General features: G+C 38.0%; 1 long non-coding RNA gene and 1 other non-coding gene across 4 annotated transcripts; both read left to right on the top strand.

The window, feature by feature from the left end:
• On the top strand, window positions 1-15,070 carry LOC129431069 (uncharacterized). 3 transcript variants are annotated; one of them, XR_008639706.2, is made up of 7 exons: window positions 1-557; window positions 1,048-1,092; window positions 2,026-2,062; window positions 8,525-8,765; window positions 8,855-8,973; window positions 11,398-14,659; window positions 15,056-15,070. It is a non-coding gene; the product is annotated as an uncharacterized lncRNA (long non-coding RNA). The 3 variants fall into 3 exon arrangements; XR_008639707.2 differs by lacking the exon at window positions 15,056-15,070 and having other exon boundaries at window positions 8,855-8,958; window positions 11,398-13,417; XR_012372939.1 differs by lacking the exons at window positions 11,398-14,659; window positions 15,056-15,070 and having other exon boundaries at window positions 8,855-9,906.
• A 262-nt stretch (window positions 15,071-15,332) lies between these two features.
• Window positions 15,333-17,475, top strand: LOC129431493 (uncharacterized). The gene is made up of 4 exons (XR_012372938.1): window positions 15,333-15,591; window positions 15,681-15,730; window positions 15,861-15,917; window positions 16,477-17,475. It is a non-coding gene; the product is annotated as an uncharacterized protein (transcript).
• The last annotated feature ends 42 nt before the right edge of the window (window positions 17,476-17,517 follow it).

The following is a 17,517-nucleotide window of genomic DNA, read 5'->3' as shown; positions in this document are numbered from 1 at the left end:
TGGAAACTCGAAAGCTCGTTGATATTAAACAAATACATGTATATATTGAATGCACTGTAATAATATAAAAGCGTCTGTCAAATGCGTTTACTTTCGGTTTAGGTTTGTACAACTTGTTTTTTCCAAGACAGTAAATGCGACACCTTTTTCGTCGCATTTGTCGACGGACCGCTCAAATCTGTCACCTCACAAATAAAGCGGTTCGTCACACACGATAATGTAGCCCAAAGGGAAATGCATACATGCGGTGAACCATCCTTGTCAAACAGCGGCCGCAAAACATGTTAAAATGTCCCTGCGACATGTGATTCGGTCGAGTGTTTGTAAACATGCGTCAAAAGCATGTGATTCTGCTGACGTAACACTGCGTTCCAGTCAGTCAGCCAATTAGCAGAAGGGGGTGTGCGAAGTGGGCGGTGCCGCGCTGTGGAAAATTCTATGGGTTCGGTAACAAGGTGTGTGTGTGCGATTTATAAATGAATAAAGGAATTCAAGTCTATATCATCCACCTTATGCCATCGTCACGAGCCAGATAACTCAACGACACGCTTTTCCAGGTAAATGGGGGGATTATTTATGTGGTAAAGTCTTTGTGCACTGCGTTATACTAAATTATTGAAATAAACACGTTTTGTAATTTGACAGGTTTGTTAACTTTTCTTACAATATATTTGACAGATATACGCCGTATGTGTTGTCAAGTATTTGATTCATTAACTTGATCCGTCCCGCAGTCCATGTGCTGCATCGTAATGATGATTTGAAACATTCGGCGTTGTGTGCGCATGATATTGAGATGCTGATGGGGGTACATTAAGTAAAGTTTTGCTTCTAGATGAATATGCAAAAAATACCCGTGTTATTAGTCGAGAATAACAAATCAAGGTGGGGTTTGCAGGGAGGAGGGTTATCTGCTGCGACAAAGGTGTGCGTATGCGTGCGCGTGTGGATAGCCTTGCCTACCTTACTTGGCGTGGCAGTGATAGGATGTTACGCAGTTCTTATTTACAACCCTGACTCATGAAACATGATGTTTTTTTCCCCCAGAACTAATACCATCCGACAGTTTCCAGTCACAATAGCATCTAGCAGGTCAGTCAGCTCAATTATTATTTCTTACAGCCATCAGTCGATTAACCAAATTAGTTTTGTGGTACTGAGCGCACTCTCGTCTCCGATTTGCATTGCTTTAGCTGATATGCCTATTCATTACATTACATGACTGAGTTTATGTAACCTTTTGATTTCGTTGTCCTTATTTGATTTCTGGATGTTTGGTGAGTTAAACAGGACGTTTTATCCATCGGTCAGTATCTGCATTATCAGCTATTAGTGTTTTAGTAAAGTGCGCACCTTTTCTTTCTGATGTAAACAAAGTAGGCATTTAATAAATGTATTGGTCGATGGGCGGCGCTGTTTTGCACTGTCATAGTGAATGTATTTCTGCGAATGGGCTTCTTCAGAGTATTTTAGTGTTTACAAGTTTAAGAGTTTACCCAAACAGGTGACTGTACTTCAAACAGTTCACACGTGACTTAAGTAAAGGACTGAAAGATGTGAGATGGTTAAGAAGGGCCGCATGGTAGAGTAAAAAGTAAACTAGTTCTGTAAAATAGCATAAATCATGTCTTATACTGTAATATCAATTGTTGATTTGGGGATGTAGGGTGGTACTAAAAAGCTAGATGAGATCATTCAATGTTTCTGTAACTCGGTAGTAGAGCATTGCGCTAGCAGCGCAAAAGGTTAATAGTTCGATCCCCAAGGAACACACCTACCGATAAAATGTATAAATATGATAAAAACATCTCACCATTTGTGCCAAATGCATAGACGTGAATGTAAACATGTTATTCAAACACTGATACATGAATTAATATTGATTGAAAATATGTTTCAATTTCCAAGTTGTTCTGAATTTGATAATGTTATCATTATTTCTTTATTAAAGGTACAGTACTATAGTATAATAATTACAAAAGGTATTGTATTTATTTGTTAACACACATTTTTTTCTTTTCTTAGTGTACACAGGATAGAGAGAAACCATAACACTGTAAAGGTATGGTTTATTTTTACATTTTGTCAAGCAGTTCAAAAAATTATACATACATTTTGAATAAAGAATAAAATGATCACTGTCCAGACAAGCATTTACTTTTTGGGTGTGTCAATCTATAGTGAAAATGTCAAATTTAATCTATCAACAACTGTTTCCAAACTAGAGAAGAATAACCAGGTTATCCCTATACGCATTTTCCTATTTGAAATATCAGTATGTATAATGTTACTGTATTCTCGCTCCTTAATGGCACACAATTCTGCAGCATTGCACACTATACTCTGTGTGCCAAGAAGCTCATCCCAAGCCCCTTTTTTGCCATAATCTGTTCTGAACGGACCCTGTGGCCGCGAATCTCGAAAGTGCGTCATTCAGGGCCTGAGCTTTGAGAGGCAGTTGAGGCCTGTCGGTCCATTGTAGTCAGCTGGCCGGGTTTCCCTACTGTTAGAGATTAAGTCTACAGGAAGTGAAGTACTAAAGATGACACTGCTAATATTAACCCACCTACTGCTTGGTGCTAAACATTGACACTTTTATTAATAGCAAACAGGAAAGGGCCTAGTTAGCATGTACGATTAAATACAAGCCTCGAAAAGATCGAAAGAGCAACAAACTTCAGATTACTTTATATTGGATTTTCAGAAATGAACTATATTAATATTTAATACCGTGACCTAAACAGTCACGATGTGACATTCAGCAATAAGCCATTTTACTGTGTCCCAAACTTTATATAAATATACACCTTGCAATAAAATGTAGATCTAGCACTCTATAGACCAGGGGTCTCCACTATTTTGTGAGCAAGGGCTACCACAATGGATGTTGGAGACCACTGCTATAGACTGTATACTTTATACGCTTTCAGTGGCAACAACATGTACAGTGCAAAAAAATAAAAATAACAGAGCCCCTCTATAGATTATTTTTGATTTTTTTTACTGAGTGCAAGACTAATGGTAATAAAAGATATCTAAGAATAACATCATAGACGTTATATCACTGTTTCATACTGTGCACCTCTTACATATAAACTAGAACAGAGAGCAGGATTATCATTTGCTGGTGGTGCCAGACTGTGGGCGGTTGGTGCACCCTGCCAACTGACCTGCCTCACTTCCACACTTAAATTGAGACGTCAAAGGAAGGTTCATGCTGGGAATTGTGGTCCATATAAAAGTGTGTCAGGCTACTCTGAGCACTAAAAGATTTTAGCCTTATCCCATGCTCGTCGACTGTCATCATTACTTTAACATATCGTCGCTGTCCGATGAAAATCACGTATGTTCATTTTGCCGATTTTGAGATTTTTCGACAGATGGAATGTCCAGGTTAATTTCCGTATACAGTATGCGTCACATACCTAAATGGCCAATGAAAACTTGTGAAATCATGTCATCTGATTTTCATGTATACCCATTTGGTGTCAAAGCTGTCAATCACGCCGCGTATCTTCCGCCTGTGAAGCATCTCGCCGGTCTCGTAAAGTTTCATCGAAGCTCAGCACTGGATATAGCCGAATAAACATGACAATGACTTTCCTTCATCGAGGTAAACGTTTCCCCCGGACGCCAGACGAACATCTAGGAGTGACTTAATTACGGTAGCACTGTGCAAACAAAGTATCTGTCTAGCATTGGTGATATTTACGCTGGGGATTTCCCCACCACTTTTTTAAAGCATTTGGTTAAAATGTTCTGAAAAATCAAGCGATGCTTAAGACTGGTTTTGTGGTCTAGTGTCACATATGTTGCATTGTATGCTTATGGTGTGTTTTCTTGTACATATGTAATTAAATTCATTGTAATCATGGACTAAAAACGCTGCTGTTTTCTACGGTATGGTGCTTTGGCATTGTTCGGTTGAGCTGGTGTTGCAGGGACTGTTACATGTGTGATGTGTGCAGTCGACATTGTTGAGGGTTTTATGCTGAGTATTTTCTTGTTGTTGACTAGCCTACGCTATGCCCATTTTTGATGCGCCGTTATTCAATATTTTTCCTGTCCTGCAGTAATGTTTTTATCTGATATTTTGTCCCCACCACTTTTCAACACAAACTGAGGCCCCTGCTGTGTAGCATTAGCATGTCAGTGTATTGATTCATTGTCCCTTCATAGTTTGCAAGAGACATTTAATACATGTATAATTAATATTAAATAAAGTAAGCGTATTTAACTAAGACGTAGGCTATTTAATAAACTGAGTGTATTCATCTGTCAATATGAAACGCGACTTGGCCGTTCTAATTAATGATCGGAGGAACGCGTATCGATCACAGTTACTGTAAAATATGCATGCATGTCCATTTAAACTCAATTCTGGTCAAATGTGGATTATATCATTACACTGCCAAGAATATGGTTACATGTAAATATGCCGTACCAAGTATGACAACGCTACATTCAACTGCTTTTGATATACAGTGTTTTTTTCACTTTCTGAAAAGTAACCGTTTTGGACATACGTGAGTTTCATCGGGCAGCAAAGATATGAATATCTAAGTTGTAAAGGGGTGGTGCTTTTGTATAAAGAGGTCTATAAAACCAATCACCTGAGGTGTAGGCCTATGTGACTAACTCTGGAGACAAAATGATGTTCTGGTGGTGCTGATTGGCTGCGCCAACAATCAACAATTTGTAAAATATTAATATTATGCTTTAAATAAATGTTTCTAATTTATATGTTGTGAGACTACAGGGCTACTTTAAGTTGCCATCACTAGAGCTTTTTTGGGAGAAATTGGTGTAGTCACAGTAACTACCAGCAGGGGCAAATAGGTCCACGTCAGCCTGCCAAATATCAACATTTTCACCGTCTCTCGACCTTGTCCGTTTGCTGAAATATTAACATATCATTTAATATTTTTAGTAGGATTTACCATTTTATTCATTTCTTTGATCTTGCATAACGTACACATAAAATTGCATTGTTCACTTACATCTATAATCATAATAAAGTGTGTAATAAAACCCGAATGAAACAAGAGAGACACATCATGTTTACTCCTGGTATTTAAATCCATCTCTTTTGTCCACTTTTCGCTTCGGTCCTGAATACTGTGAGGGGGTAGTCTGTTGAGACTGTGGGCGAGTCTCTGTTGTCATTAAACGTGAGCGGGAGCAATTATGAGTTCATATGGATGTGAACTAATATTATGTCAGAATCCGCTACTTGTGTTGCAAGTAAACATGCCGCACAGTGTTTTGTACATGTATATGTTAGAGCTTTCTCAGAATTTTTAGCGCAATTGATGAAATAAGATAAGCACAACTTTCACGCTTGCAAAATAAAACTGCGGAGATCAGCCGCTTTAGTTTTATCAATGAAAGGCTAAACATAGCGCTGTTCACCGTGTGTTCGCACCAGAAGTCGTAAAACATTGTGTTCAGTACCTCAGATTAGATAAATGGGTGGAGAGAAGGCGGTCCGTGTGGCTGCAAATGGAATCCGATCGAAGGGGTTTCAACTACCTCTGAATGTGGTCGAAAGTGGACGAGCTCAAAACGTTTTGTACCTGGCATTAACGTCGTCCACTTGTGATCTGATCGACGAAAACGCATGTTAATGCCAAGTGTAAACAGCCTTAAAGAGTCTGTAATATCCCTAAAATGAAACGTGTATGTTATTTTCAAAATGCGATTGCAAAGATAATTCCCCCTGCTTTTTCCTCATACGTCATTTTGGTTTTATATTTGGTTACATCATCCATGTAGTCTGTCTCCATGGTTACGGATCTGTAGTCTCAAAACAGGAAGAGGAAGACTATGAGATACTGATGTGGCATCCTTCTGGTCTTTCTTTTGTATCATATCGCATCTCATGTCTAAATCCCTCGTCCACACATATCGGTCTGCCATGATGTTGCCAAATGTCAGTTTTGATGTTTACAAATACAATAGTCCTTCCATCCCAACCCATATTATCTGATGTAACGCTCCCCTGACAGCCTGGGACATTTTGAACAGGCCTAGGTTTTAAAAAAACACAAAGAAACAAAACAGCCCAGTTGTTACATAACCAAAGCACTGCGATGTTCCTTTAAAAGCTGCAGGCTGTCAGGTGATCAGAAGAGCACGGTCATCTCAGTTCAGCGAGACACTAGAGCGGCAGATGAGACGCTGAAGATATAACAGGAGGGCTGATGGGTACAGACAGTTATAAGAGGATAGAGGGAAAAAGAGGACATGAGATAGGAGAGCAAACTGTTTCCCTCTCGCTCTCTGTCTCTCTTTCCCACTCATTATGTATCCGCGAACGCGTTGCCAGGTTGGATTTTTCAAAGGGCAATGTTTGTGTGGCCATAACAGAACGAAAAAGACCCAAGAATTAAGTGCTGCGTCACAATGAGCGAGAGAGATAGACAGAGACTTAGTGAGGGAGTAGGATACAAAGGGATCGTGGGAGTTTTTGCGCTATCTATCAGTCTTGGTGATCATGTGCGTATTAGAGATCTATTTATGCAGACATGTGTCTGTCTAAAAAAACAGCAGTCTGAAAGAGCGATTCTGCAACAAGATGAAAATAGAGCGAGCAGGAGAGGGTGGAGGACTGGTGGAGAGAGAGAGAGAGAGATTTTGGATTACTTGCTACGTCACTTTTTCACGTCGAGAGGAAAACAGCAGCTAGGAGGAGAGGATTCGGACATGTGCGATTTTCTCCTACCTGTGAGTGTCCCTGCCCTCCATCGATTCATCCGCCTTTCATCCACTTCTTTTCTTCGCCATCTCTTTCCTCACTTTCACTCTCTCTCTCTCTGATTTCACGATTTTGTCCGTTCTCCAGAAGCGCAGCTCCAACATGGATGCTGAGAGTGTTGTGTAGTTACACAGTACACGGATTTGTCCGTGTGATTCGGAGATTTGCCATGCGTCTATGTGCGATGCTGGGCGTGTGATGCCGTTGCGAGGTACGTACGATGCAAACGTGCAAAAAACGATATAGAAAGCGTAAACAAAACAAATGCTGCTCTCGAATGTTCCTTCGACCTAGACAACACTTAAGGACCGGTTTCTCTGCCATTAGCATCCGAGATAAGTATACAGTAATTGTTTTATCAGTATTATTTGAACATACAAGTGCGCATGTTTGTTTATGGATGATGTTGTATATCTATACACACGACAACTAGGTAAAGGATGTATAACGACATATCCGAGACCGCTTACGTAAGACAACAGGTAAGGCGAAAAATGCGTTTTATCTTACATATACTGTAAAAGCTCAGGTGGATATATAAGGACGACCCACTAGGAACCTTGCACCAAATTTCATGATCTTTTGGCAAGGATACACTGCAGACAGAGCTGGTAAATACAGCAGTTGCGTTGTTTTGACGTCGCACTTCCATCAACGAAACGTCTTTCGGCGAGTTACAAGAAGCATAAATGACGCAGTCATATTTACTGCACTTTATTATCAAAGTAATGTCTCACCTCACGTTTAAGACCGTGTCCTAAGGTGGGGTACTTTTACGAAAGGGTGTAAATGTCATAGGAGGGAACCGGGGAAAGAACTAGAATGAGAGAGAGTGAAAGCGGGCGAGAGAGGGAGGAAGGGAGATAGAGAGAGAAATTGTTTACCTTGCTCTCTTAGTGACTGTGCACTGGCAGGCTTCCAGTTCACATGCGCTAGACTTCCTAAAGCAGCTGCATCCGAGGAGTGAGCGACAGTACTCTCCTCCTATCAGATGCCGGACGAGCTCAAAATCCTATTGGATTATCCCAGACCAGCAGTTGAATGTAATTGGCTGAAAGGTAATATTATTATTTGTGAGTACTTGGTGACGTTGGACTGTTATTGTTATAGAGAGCTGTTACCTAATAGAGCTGAATTATGCAAAAAAAAAGAGTGCTTTCTTTTTTTGAATGTGAGACATCACATTATGTAGTTTATTTAGTCATCTGTTATGTTTTTTATTTACCACAGTTGTTTTGGCACATCGGTTCCCATCTAGCTGACCACTGTGCTTCCTGTTTAGATAGACAGCGAGCAGAGTCTCACCTTTGCAAGTTTTGTTGACATGCATGTGATTTCTGCCGGTGTGTATAAGTCGTCTATGCGTAAAATGTGTTTTGTTTATCAAGACCTATTGTATATATCGAATAACGTGGATGATCGGATTGTGTGCATGTGTGTGAGGCAGAGGTTTGCACTGCAGTTGTTAATGCTGCATTAGACGCCACAGACCAGAGAGCTCTGGCTAAATGAGAGAGCATCCTCGTCTATTTCATCATGTGGGGAGGGGGGATTTTTGAGGGATGAAAGTCGCCACATGACGGAGTTAACCAACAGGCGTCTGGGCCGAGGATCGGACTGTGACGCAGATTGAAACTTGTGAAACATTAAGCGTTGTATGGTTTAACCCTGCGGCTGTTATATCCGTCTTTATGTATATCTTCGATTAGCTCACCGTTTTTTGACATTAACGCATATTTTAAACATTTCTTATGTGTTACAGAACAGGTTAAATGCAGGGATGCGGCAAACAAGCAGGCGGGAGAAAGTGAGACGGGCAACCAGATACCTCCAAACAGCAACTGTCGCCATGCTCGTCTCCGCTCGGCTGGGAAACTCCCACGGGCGCTGTTGTATCAGTCAGATAAGGGTTACCAAGCTCCTGGTGCATGTTTCATCTCTTTGCCATAGAGTAAACACGCTGGGCAAACTAAGGAAGAGTGTTTAACTAAAACTCTTCAAATTTAAGGTGGGTCTAATAAAGAGGTGGGTTGGGGGATATTTACACGCCAAAAAGGTAACAAACAAGAAAACACTGACCGGGTTTCTGTCTTTCAGGGCGTTACCTGCTGCCACACCCTCGCCGTTGTATGCTGCCGTCAGGAATCTCCCTGCCAGATTTCTCCATTTCACTTCATTTTGATGAGGCTGCAGCTGTGGAGGTGAAAAATCAGAGAGTGAGGAAACGTAAACAATGAAATGTCCTCTCTTCTATAGATGAGTTTCTGCAGATCATACGTTTAATAAAGGAATTTTGTTTATTTAAACTTCGTTCGGTCGATGTTATCATAGTAGAATTTTCTCGAATTCTATTTCAGGATATTTACACTGTTCCTGATGAAAATATATGAAGAGCTCAGAAGCAGCTAAACGAGACCTCCATCAACGAGATAGTGATATTGATGTGCTTGGCACGTATTATACGTTCATCAAATACTTTCGCTTTAAATCCGTTTAATCCCGGCCTCAGGCCATTCAGAAATACCACTTTGTTTACCGAATCCAGTTTTTTAGCAAAGTAAGTGCAAAGAAGAATAATTGAATGAACGATGGTGCATGTACGTCACGGTTCGAGTTTTTTTACTCTGTTCAAGAATGTTTACTGAATATATTAGGATACTGACTGAATTTTAATTGTTTATTTTAAGTTTTTATTCAGAAAGGACAGTATAGATTGACTGGGAACTTTTTTCAGAAATGGAGATTTTGCATGTACTTTGGGCGCACTCACTTTATCCAAACCAAACCATGCCCCGTGCGTGCTTTCGTCATTAGGATGCGATTGTTTTGAACAAAGCAGGAAGTAAAGTGCTCTCTTAAAGGAGAAAACCACCGTTTTTCAATGTTTACTATGTTTTACCTCAACTTAGACAAATTAATACATCCCTATCTTTATTCAATGCGTGCACTTGATCTTTGTGCAGCGCGTCGTGAATGTGTTGGCATTTGGCCTAGCCCCATTCATTCCTATGGCTCCAAACAGGGATGAATTTAGAAACCACCAAACACTTCCATGTTTTCCCTATTTAAAGACTGTTAGATGAGTAGTTACACGAGAAAGTATGGTGGCACAAAATAAAACTTTTGTTTGGAGCCATAGGAATGAAGGCTAGGTTAAATGCTAATGTTAGTTTGAGTTGTTTATAACATGCATTTGAGAAAGCAACACTCGTCAAACATAATCATACATATTCTTTATTATCATGAAAATGGTTCTTCGTCTGCAGCGCACATTGAGTTTCTGCACGAGAGCGCCCTCTGGTTTTTGGATGTAGCGGCATTTCACCGTAATTCATTGAGAAGCATAGCAAGCATCATCGACCGATATATCGGTGCACCCCTAGTATTAATTTATCTAAGTTGAGGTAAAATATTGAAAAACTGTGGTGTTTTCCTTTAACACTGGAACCCATCGTATTGTTAAGTCTGTGTTTTTTATTCAGAGACGTCAATTGCGCAACCATTCACCTTCACCTGCCGACCAGGGCGCGATTCCAAACCGCATCCGGGCGCAGTACAGAGCGATCACAGTAGTCAAACAAACCAGGCTTTGGGGGTCAAACGCACCTGAGCACGGTTTGGTTTGGATAGTGTGTGTGCGCCCTTAGAGGGTTTTCCCGTAAATGCAGGTAATTTTGGTAAATACCAATTGAATGACTTAAAGGAACTGTATGTTTAAAAAGTGGAGTTGCAGCCCTCAACTGATGTTTATGTTGTCATTTTGTCTATTGGCCACCAGTTGTGTGATTGCAGTACCAGTTTTAGCCACAAGTTTTGTGATTGCAATACCAGTTTTGGCCACAATCCTACATACTGTTCCTTTAAGTAACATTTGTGAAAATAAAGCATTTCAGTTACTTACTAATAACTTTTCATTGACATTTAAGTGAAATTAATAAACCTAAACATAAAAGTCTGATAGAAAATACTCATAAGAAAACATGTCTGACGCACTTATAAGTGGCGGTTCACATTTCGCGTCTAAAACCGCACGGAAAACGCCACCATGCCGCTTTCCAAAATGTAAACTATCCCAGGATTTTGCATCTGAGCTCTTTATATAAACATCCTCAAAACATAATACACTGTATAGTGTAAACACAGCAAAAAAATTATTTTCAAGAAAAAATAATCTTAGTATTTTTGTCTTGTTTTCAGTAAAAATATCTAAAAATTCTTAAATTAAGATGCTTTTTCTTGATGAGCAAAACGACCCAAGAAAATAAGTCTAGCAAAAAGATCTGCCAATGGGGTTAGCAAAATTTTCTTGAATTTTTCTTGAATTTAGTGTTTAAGTGCTTACCCCATTGGCAGATTTTTTGCTTGTTTTATCCACAAAATCACTTAAATTTGATATTTTTGATATTTTTTATTTTCTTAGGTTGTTTTGCTCATCAAGAAAAAGCATCTTAATTTGGGAATTTTTGGAGATTGTTGCTGGAAATAAGACAGAAATACTGGGATTTTTTTTTTCTTGAAAATCATTTTTTGCAGTGTATAAACTATATCTTCATGTCTTGTTTTAAGCATAAGCTTCAAACACTTTTATTGCATTTTTCAATTGCATAATTTTACAATTCAGCTTATCTCTTTTTTTACAGATTGTAGCTATGGAGATTGATGATGATGGCTTATGCATATGAAACTACTTTTTTATTATACTCACAGTTTTCCACTAAATGCCCACAAACACAGGATGTTTTTCATTCATGCCAAATTTGCAAATCAGCATCGTCCTGTGTACAATTATTCACTGGCTTTATGCCCTACGCCACATTTTGAGATCATGAAACCGCATTATCTCTTACCCCTCATATTTAAATAGTTTGAAAAGTGTTGCTCAAGTAGCATATCCTCCATTTCACTGAATGTTTAAAGAGGTCATGTGGCAGATTTGCAAGATTAAAGATCAAGGGCTCTTCAGAGCTGTCTTTCAAACCAATAATTTTGATGATCATCTGGGTAAGAAGTGAAGCTGTGTTGGGTTTCCTGTAGAATAAGAGTTGTGAGGTTTACTGTGTTTCTATGCGGTTTGTTTTGTCAATCTGTCTGCAAGAATTGAGTTTTGAGTAGCTGCTATCAATAAGAGCATTTGAACAGGTTATGTGATGACAAAAATGCTTTGGACTTTATGGTAAGAATTAATGAACCAGCTGTTATAAAATCAAGTTTTTAGGTTTTAGCATCTGACAAGTGCGTGCCAGTGGATAAGCTGGACTGACTCCTCTTGGAAGCTGGTTTCAGATGGTGTTTTAGAGTGCTGATGAATAAAATCTAGCACCATTTGAAATCAGTGTTCTTAGGGTGGGAAACCCATCACTTTTATTATTGGCAGAAAAACTGTGACAACACTCATCATGTACACTGTCGACAAACCTTACATCAAGAGAAACTTTGAGATTTGTGTCCTCTTCACAAGGTTGACCGATTTCTTTTGGTGTTCAGAGTCTTTGGGGGTTTCTAGCACCATTTGAAATCGGTTAAAATGAAGGACAAATATCTTCATTGGAGAACTTCAGCATCTTGTTTTACTTTCTTATATATTTATACTTGTTTTACTTTATTATATAATGCTTTACTATTTATTAGTACTATTAGTATTTAATGTGTTATTTATTGTACACAAATTCTAAACCAGCAATAATGGCAAAATTATGTGATCATTAATTATTATTTTTTACGAAGGAGTTCCCCATAACAATGAAATTTGACCTTAGTGCTTAAAGGTTTAATTAACCCTGCTTGACCGCTAGGGGCAGGCTTGCTTTTTAAAAGGAAGGTGTTATTGAATAATTCTTACATCACTTCAACATTGATATTTTTAACAGACTTACAAACATAGCTTTCAACCTGACAGCATATGAACAATATGATCATACTATATATAAACAAAATATTTTGCATGCACCATTCAGGGTTTGTACGGGGTTTGGAAAAGTATGGAATTTGATTTGAGTAATTTCCAGGTCTGGAAAAGTATGGAAAAATAAATCATAGTATGGAAAAATATTTACGTTTCCAGACTATTGTCCCTATTTTGTTTTCTAAATATAAAACTAAGAATTTCCAAATGTATATAATAAATATATATTATAATCGTTTTTTCATGGCGATTGGATCAGTCTGCCAGCACTGCCAAAAGATGTTTTTTACACTTGATCTTATTCGTTTAGAAAGACATGAGGGTAAGTAAATGATGATAGAAATTTCATTTGGGGGTAAATTAATAACCCTTTAAAATATGTGACCGATTTAGCATTTTATTCGTTAAGGTCACACAAGGCAATATTTTAATATAGAATTTCTAAATATTTCATTTATAATTAGCCTATTGTTTAAACAGTCTTTTCAATTGTGTTAAATATGGTCGGAAAAATTTGTAAGGAAGTCTAGAAATTTGAGTCAGGAAAAGTATGGAATTTAATGAAAATTGTGTAGGAACCCTTCAGGAAACCACTTGTACTTGTGTGAAACCAATGCAGCTTGTGTTTGTCCTGTATTATTTTATTTGTTTAACCTTAATATTTTGGAATGTTTGTTTTTCATTTGACACAAACAGAAACAGCGCTTCTAATTGTATTGTATGCTTATCTTTACAATGTCAATAAAGGTTTGACCTATTTCTTTCATTATTTCATTTGTAGATCCACATTAAATTCATCAAAATTTGTGAACAATAAATTTTTTTGCACTTGATAATTTTTATTTTTGTAAACTATTGCATTTACATTAATGTTTGTTACCAGGTAGTTTCCCTTATATAGACCCTGTTAAAGTAGCATAAAAAGAAACGTGTGTGTATTGTTCCTACTTGTATGTAGCCAATGTACGTATGTAGCTATGCTGTAAATGTGAAGTGACGGAAAAAATACAGTTATAAAACAGTGTAATATAAAACTGTGTCTAGAACTGTTTATCAAGCAGTTTGCAGTTTTATGTTTCAGAGATGGCGCTAGAGAAGCAGAGTTATTGGCTTAGTACAACAACTGTGTGGCAGTCTTGAACACTGACAAATAAACATCACTGTGGCTTACTTGAGCTTATGGAGGAATGTGCGACTAGACCAGCAGGTGGCGGTATTTGACAACGTGGTCAGTCAATGTACGGTGTTGTTCAACCGACAGGAAACTGAAAACAATTTAAAAAACGAAACCGAAACTAGCATACTAATTATAAAAACAAAAATGTTCTTCAAAAGACATCATCTAAAGGAAACTACATGAATCTGAAAAGATCACGTAATTACTTACAGACTGCTTGTAGAGAAATATGCATGGAGGGCGGGGGTGTGCCTCATACATCTTGAACATGTGCTGATAAACCCCGCCCCCTCCATGCAAACAAACAGGCCTCGGGTCAAAATAAATCAATTAATTACACTTCCAATAAAAATGTCCGAAAGATGGTTTTGGTCATTTAAAGTACTTGTTATCAAGCTGATATATGTTCAAGTGTTCATTTTTGTGTGAAGTTGACATTTATGATTGGCAACCTTCTCTGAACGGACTGTCAGTGCTTCGCGGGAAGAACATAACTAACTACTAATTTTCGATTATTTGACTCCGACAAAATGAGTTGTATTTAACTTACCTTATTTTAGCAAAATGAAACGTTCAGAGGCGTGATTAAATTAGGGGGCGCCAGCATTTGGGCGGAAGTTTACCTCAGCTGCGAAAGCTGACGTCTTGTTGCCTCAGAAGATCCTTCTGCGCATGCGCCCTGGCTCCGAACTAACGTTTTTGCGTAACATGTCAGCGCCCATCGTCAGACATTTTTTCATTACAATGGAAGGAGGCAGCATTGCGTTGTCCATTTTTTACAGTTTAAAAGAGAAATGCTTTATACAACGCTTTAAACTTGAGGGTAAATTCCAGCGTTACGCATCGTTATGCACATAAAAAAATATTTACCTGGCATACAGTACAGTAGTAACGTAAATGTCATAAAATATTATCTCTGTCTTGATGTAAGCGAGTAGCATTTGAAAAACAGTATGCTAAAACAAAGGTGTAAAGTTTTTTTATTTATTTACCCAAGTATAGTTTTTCAAGTATCTGTACTTTTATCAGTTTTTCTTTGGCAAACGTTTTTCACTACACGCATAATACTAGCCTTCTTTTGATAACATTTTAAAACTCGCTTTTTTACCTTTATACAATCTTTTACACGAGCCAAAATACTCAAATACTTACTATTCACACACTTGCTGCAAGGCTGGGAATTACTTTTTTTTTTAATGCTATTTGTCTTTCTGTTGAGCTTTAACATCAAAGGTAATCGCCTACGACTCAGACACTGCCAGTCTCCATTGTGGTGAGTTGTTTGGATTTCATTAAATACACAAGATTTGCACAATATTTAAAACTAAGCACAATTAAAAGTATATACACTGAAAAAAATTAATCATTGAATTTAATCAATTTTTTAAGGTAAGTGGTTGCAATCAATTTATTTAAGCTACATTTAAACAAAAGTTTTATATTTTACTTTGCTTTATGAATCTTTTTTGTTTAAATGTAGCTTAAATAAATTGATTGCAACCACTTACCTTAAAAAATTGATTAAATTCAATGAATATTTTTTTTTCAGTGTATCACATTTTTAATTTATATAAGTTATATTAAACATATTATTTATTATAATAATTTTCTATCAACAGACCAGGGCCGCATTAAAGTGCTTTCAGCCAATTATGGACGTACAAACAGCGCAACCTGCTCCAGTGGAAAACCAGCCGACCAGATCTCAAATGTTCAATGCACTCAGAGTTCATCCCTAAATGTGCTGGCCAGTCGGTAAGAAAAACGTTAACATCATTACAGCATAAGAGATGTTAATACATTTCCAATGATTTTTACATTTCGTTAATGTTGTGTGTTCACAGATGTGATGGACGAAAAAATTGTTCCATTCCTGCGAGTAGCACAGTTTTCGGTGATTCATGTCTAGAAACTTACAAATATCTAAATGTGTCCTACATCTGCATACCATCAAGTACGTTTATGTTAACACTATCATAAAAAGTGTTTAACTTTTGCATGAATAGCTGTTTGTCTATCTACAGATGCAATAATACAAAAAATGACTACTTGTGGAGGAGGCACATTCAGTATCAACTGAAGTAAGTTTAAATTGGTGTGTGTGGGGTGAGGTTATGAGTGTGTGTATTACATCCAACTCAGGATGCTACAATTATAAAGGACTTTATGTTGCCAGACATGACCGTTTGGTTGATCTAGTTGCAAAAGACTTCTGGACATGATAAGTAAGATTTACAGGCAGCACTCAAGCACTCCAATTTAACTGGTTTCATCATAACACATTTGACAGTGATTACTTTAAAAATTGCTTTAATGGATACTTGTTACTATTCTAAACTAATAAAACATAAACCTCTGGTAGATCCCATTCAACTTGGATATGAGTGTAAATTAATAATTCTGGTATTTGGAAGTTTAGACCATGTCCATAATAATGTGATCAAGGGGATGCAGTAAGGAGGGCTACAAAAAAAAGGAAGCAAAAAAGGCTAGCAAAATTCTGCTCCGTTTCTGCCACCATAGGGAGCATGCAAATATGGAGATGGAGATGTTTTGGTTAAGTATTATAAATGGCAGGACCTGTACAAGTATGTGAGCCATGATGCCAAAGACCCTTCTTGTTTTTTTCATGTCTTTCAGATCCAAATAAAACCGGGGTGCAGTTTAGCAGCTTTTGCATCTGAACTCTTCATTTATAGTTAGCGTCCAGAGCAGAAAATACAGAAAAAGCGCAGCTTGAAGCTGAGCTATTTTATCTTGTCAGGATTTATTTATCTGCACAGTCAACATGCAACAAGGAAGGCTGGGCTTTGTGTGTGTGTGTGTGTGTGTGTGAGAGTGAGTGAGTTATCTGTGTGCTAGCCTAAGCCTTTTGCTATATTTTTACTGTTTGTACACATTGATGACGTGGCAGCATTTGCGTGCGCATTTTGGCAACAGAAGTATGGCAAGAATTAGCAGTGAAGCAACATAAACAGAGAAAGTTATTTTAAAAAGTTGACTTATCAACTTTTTCAACACAGCTACCAGATCTATGTACTATAGTGGAGTGGATAGAAGACCTTAGCAGATGGCCAAATATAAAGTGTCCAGATATATATATTTGTGCAACCAAAAGCAACAACCAGACATTTTGATGCTGGGGAAGCATTTTGATAAACTTTGAGTTGCTAACACGTTAGAACCACTGGGCAACAACACTACTTCTGTTGCCAAAATGCGCGCACAGTCTATTTCACTGCCAATATTATGAAGCTGCAGACTCGGAGCCAACCCCGCCCAGAGACCATAGACAGTAAAAGAACATTGCCGTCATTGTTATAGTATGACCCCTTGATCATAAGCAAACTACATTAGACCACATTTGAAGTGGATCAATACCTTTTATAAGTCACGCATTTTGTACACCCGTTCTTGTCTTGTCTTAGGGCAGTGCTTCTCAAATAGTGGGGCGGGACCCCCAGGGGGGGCTCGAAACGACACCAGGGGGGGCGCGCGAGACCCTGGGGAAAAATACTTTTTCAGGAAGTGTTTTTTTTGCACTGTCACTTAAAGACATTACACCCCAATCACGCTGATAAGCCGCTTGAGTTTTTATTATTATTTATTGATTATATTTAATTTAATTTTTCAGTATCAGTCAAAAAATATTATACTTTAAACAAGGATTGATTTTTTCAG

The sequence above is a fragment of the Misgurnus anguillicaudatus genome, chromosome 13 (assembly GCF_027580225.2).
Source record: "Misgurnus anguillicaudatus chromosome 13, ASM2758022v2, whole genome shotgun sequence".
NCBI lineage: Eukaryota > Metazoa > Chordata > Actinopteri > Cypriniformes > Cobitidae > Misgurnus > Misgurnus anguillicaudatus.
Note: the sequence above shows the minus strand (reverse complement) of the source record. Positions and strands in the feature narration are given on the sequence as shown.